Below are 5,065 nucleotides of genomic sequence, written 5' to 3' on the forward strand. Positions count from 1 at the left end.
GGCATATTAACATATGGAGAAGAGCCATCTGTGCTATATTTAGCTTTAGTTGAAGCCTTGAAAATACATTTGGGTCTGAATCTTCTCCTTTGCAGTTAGAGTGCAGTGGGCAGTGTGTTTCCTGAAGTCTGCCACAGTCCAGGGTAAATCTTCTCAAGTGACCTTTTACTTTTCACTTCATTAATCATCCAACCATTTCTGGCCAATTGTGTGGCCAATGAGGCAGGTATACTGGCTACTTTTAGTTTGCCGTAATTAAAGGTTAAAAGTCACATGACACCAGTTTATAGTCCAACAGGTTTATTTGAAAACGCAAGCTTTCGGAGCTCCACCAGCTCCTTCCTCAGGCGTAGTGTGAGAGAGAGGGTATAAAACATAGAATTTATACGCAGAAAAGTAACAATCCTAAAACTGGATGCCTCTTGTTGAATCTTTAATTAGTTAGGAAGAACACTACTGATTAAAGTGCAAAATCCAGATTCCACTCAAGTCATTGTCCCAAGATAATTAAAGGTTTTATCAATGTATACAAGAGGTGACATCTCAGGTCAGACAATGCATTTTAGGTTTGAGGTCTTGCTTAGAAGCTGTCTATGTTTTAAACTGGGGTCACACATACACACACACGCTTGCACACTTACACAGTCCCCCTCTCCCTCTCACACACACACACACACACACACACACTCTCTCTCTCACATACACACACTCCCTCACATTCACACTATCTCAAGCGCACACACACATACACACACACACACTCTCTCTCTTTCTCTCTCTCTCACACACACACGTGCACACAAAGACACACGCAGTCACGAACGCACATGTGCACATACACACACACACAGACACACACACACACACGCACACAAATTATTTCATCCGAGATATTTGTGTAGCTGCAGATACATTCTGTTTTGCTCAAAAAAACCTGACCCCACAGGTATCCAATCTGAAAAACAACCTTCCACCACCATCCTCTGTCTCCTATCGTCAGCCAACTTTGTATCCAATTAACAAGCTCCCCCATATCCCAAGTGATCTAACTTTTCTGATTAATCTACTGTCCGGAGCCTTTTTAAAGGCTTTACTAAAGTCCATGTAGACAATGTCTGCTGCTCTGCCCTCAACAATCTTTTTGGTTATGTCCTCAAAAGACTCAATCAAGTTTGTGAGACGGTTAGACCAGCAGTCAAGTGTTTGTTGAAACTGATTGCAAGTTATTTTATTGCAATCTATTGCTGAATGTTCCTTCAGAATAAAATGATAAAGTTATGAATGAGAAATGACAGATACCAAGATTAAAATGGATACTGATAAGACAGTCAAATACATAAAAGGGGAAAGTCCCAGTAGTTTAATCAGGCATCTGGATTTTGCATTTTGATCAGCAGTCTCCTTCCTAACTGCTTAAAGATTGATCAAGAGGCGGTCAGTTTTAGGGTTGTTACATTCTGCTTATAAATTCTGTGTCTTATACTCTCTCTCACACTATGCCTGAGGAAGGAGCTGAGCTTCGAAAGCTTGCATTTATCAAATAACCTGGTGTCGTGTGATTTATGGCCTTGTCCACCCGAGTCCAACACCAGCATCTCCACATCATGGCTGTAATTAAAGCCCAGCCTGTTATGATCAGATCCTGAGTGAGGTTCCCCAATGTACTATGATTCAGATGGGGTACCCAACATGACAAGTTTGTGAAAACTGAAAGAACTGTGGATGCTGTAAACCAGAAACAAAAATAGAAGTTGCTGGAAAAGCTCAACAGGTCTAGCAGCATCTGAGAAGAAAAATAGGAGTTAACATTTCGGGTCCCATGACCCTTCCTCAGAATTAGTTTGCGGGTGAGGTTGGATGAAAATTCTCCTTTTTTTTATTCACCCATTGTTTCGGTTGGTTGCAACATGGTTAATTTTAAAAGAATCCCTTCCCTTCTACATTTCCTTTTCTTCCAGACCCAAATGAGCTCATATTTTAAAAGGAGTCAGTTTAACAAGGGTTCCTTGAATTAACAAAAAAAGCAAGTTTATGCATTAGAATTAGTAACAACGCATATATGCACAAATTAGAAATTAGGCAAATCCTTTATTTATTCATGGGAAGCAGGCATCACTGGCTGGGCTTCATTTATTGCCCAAAGGGCAGTTAAGAGCCAACCACATTGCTGTGGGTCTGGAATCACATGTAGGCCAGACCAGGAAAGAATGGCAGCTTCCTTCCCTTAAGGGCATTAGCAAACCAGATGGGTCTTTCTGACAACCAGCAATGGATTCATGGTCATCATTAGATTTTTAATTCCAGGTATTTTATTGAATCTGCCATGATGGGGATTTGAACCTGGGTCTCTAGATTAACAGCCCAGCAATAATACCACTAGGCCGTTGCCTCCCCTGAAACAAAGGCTGACACAGTTAGGAATTGCTCATTTTGCCGAAACCTGGGATTGAAGCAGGGACCTTTTGATCTTCAGTCTTACACTCTCCCAACTGAGTTATTTCGGCTGAAAGATAAAAACTAAATACATGGACATGCAGTTCAGTCCCTGAATTGTTTGTGACGACCAGATAGTTGAACTTTGTGGTTATTGCATTGTTGACTTACACAGTCCTTAGTTGCTTCACAATGCTTTGTGTTGCAGATTGGTTGACATTCTGTAGTTCTGGTTCCTTTTGACAGTGATTGAATTCCAGCATTCTGGGTAACAGAGTCCTTTGTGCCTTTGTTTTTTTTTAAAATGTTTTGCATTACATAGAATTAAAGAGACTCCTTTACTTGCAACACAGAGGTGAATAAGGGATAGTTATTGGATTGTGACTGTAATAGCACATTAATGCTTGAACACAGGCTGGCACACACAACAGTGCTCAGTCCCACTAGTCCACTCCTATAATGTTGAAACTAATGTTTTAACCTATGTCCTTATGTGTTGTTCAAAAGGAAAAACACAAGATGTGCTTCAGTTTTAGGCATAATCCACAGGAACTGGCTTGCTGTAGAGCCAGGGTTATTAGTCCTTGATTATCTTTGTTCCCCCAAGACATCAGAGTCTAGCCTGTCTGAAGTTCTGACAACATTTGTTGTGTTACATTACATTGGTGTCTCTCTCTCTCTCCCTCTCTCATGTACTTAACTGACATTCATATCAATTTTTGGTTGTATCAAGCCTGCTTTATTAAAACAGGACCAAAAACAGAAGCTGCTGGAGAAGCTCAGCAGGTCTGGCAGCATTTGTGAAGAAAAAATCAGATTTAATGTTTCGTGTCTGGTGACACTTCCTCAGAACTGATGGTAGCTGGGAAAACTTTGGTTTATACATGCAGAAAATAGGGAGGGGGAGGGGGTAGGGAGTAAACAATAGGATAGAGCCAAAGAGAGAGAAGAGCAGTTGGATAGACAAAGGGGTTGTTAATGATCTCACGAGGAGGGTGAATAGTTGTTAATGGGGACTGTTAGTGACCAGCAACAGAGGGTGTGTAATGGCAGGCTATGTGATAACAAGGCCTGGTGTGTGGGGTAGGGGGCTGGGACATTGGAGAGGTTAGGCCCTAAAATTATTCAGCTGTTTTATATTTAAAAAAACACGCCTTGGAATTACAGTAAAAACTATCCACAGTATTTTGGGACTCTGACCTGTCATCATCACAAGATCTATCTTACCGAGGCTATTGCATACATAATATCCACTCAAGGATACCTGTGTCTTCCTGTAAAACTACTGACCCTTCCTGTCCTGTGTGTTTCCTGCTCACTCACTCACTCGCAACACCTCATCACCTCTTCTGCTCATGCGTGACCATTGGCTGCTTCCACAACCACTTCCATCAAATTCAATCCCTCCCTTTTATCTCATTACCAGAGAACTGGCTCACCATCTGCACTGATCTATCAAACTGAACCTTGACTGACCGACTTGTAATCCCAGGACTGCCTGCACATGACCTGCAGGCCTGACTATGGCCTACCCCTTGTTTGTCTTCATTCGAGTCTCTTGGCTGACAAATGGGTGGTATCCTCTGACTCATGGTGATCCCTTTCACAGCACTCCCCCTTTGCTTGAAGCAATACGTATGCCACCTAAGTTGCTGGCACGTACCGAAACTCTGGCATTGATGTAGAATGGTGCCACACATTGATATGTTGGTCGTCTGTGCGAGTGAAACATTTACTCTTCAGTGAACTACACTGTTGCAAACTGTGTGCTCCCGCCCTGCTAAAAAGCCAACTGAGAGGCTGGTAACTTGTAACTCAGCACTCTTGACATTGTGTTCTAAGAAAGCAATGTGACCCACATAGGGGCTGGCACTCTCGGTATGAAAGTCAGTGAATGTGAAGAGAGAGTGATCAGGCAAATTGACAGCAGGACCCAGAAAATCTGATAAAGGATCGGTGGACATGAGAGAGCTGGTCTTATCACCGTGAAGTTTAAAACTAAACTCTGCTGGGTTTTGGTAACCTTTAAACTTTGTACAAGAAATGACAATATACATATTACAATTCCCACATTTCTTTGTCCAGGTGTCTTACAATATCTGTCTTTAAAAGTATAAAAACTAGGAACAGGAGTAGGCCATACTGCTCCTCGAACCTACACTGTCATTGCAGAACACCTACGCTCGGTTCGCAATAAACAACTGCACCTCCCAGTCGCGAACCATTTCAACTCCCCCTCCCATTCCTCAGACGACATGTCCATCCTGGGCCTCCTGCAGTGCCACAACGATGCCACCCGAAGGTTGCAGGAACAGCAACTCATATTCCGCTTGGGAACCCTGCAGCCCAATGGTATCAATGTGGATTTCACAAGTTTCAAAATCTCCCCTCCCCCTACCGCATCCCAAAACCAGTCCAGCTCGTCCCTGCCTCCCTAACCTGTTCTTCCTCCCACCTATCCCCTCCTCCCACCTCAAGCCGCACCTCCATCTCCTACCGACCAACCTCATCCCGCCCCCTTGACCTGTCCGTCCTCCCTGGACTGACCTATCCCCTTCCTAACTCCCTACCTACACTCACCTTTACTGGCTCCATCCCCGCCTCTTCGACCTGTTTGTTTCCTCTCCACCTA

General features: G+C 43.2%; 1 non-coding gene across 1 annotated transcript; it reads right to left on the bottom strand.

The window, feature by feature from the left end:
- Positions 1 to 2,431: 2,431 nt before the first annotated feature.
- Positions 2,432 to 2,504, bottom strand: trnaf-gaa. The gene has a single exon. It is a non-coding gene; the product is annotated as a tRNA-Phe (tRNA).
- Positions 2,505 to 5,065: the final 2,561 nt, after the last annotated feature.

This window comes from Rhincodon typus, chromosome 2 (genome assembly GCF_021869965.1).
Source record: "Rhincodon typus isolate 14 chromosome 2, sRhiTyp1.1, whole genome shotgun sequence".
In the NCBI taxonomy this organism is placed as follows: Eukaryota; Metazoa; Chordata; class Chondrichthyes; order Orectolobiformes; family Rhincodontidae; genus Rhincodon; species Rhincodon typus.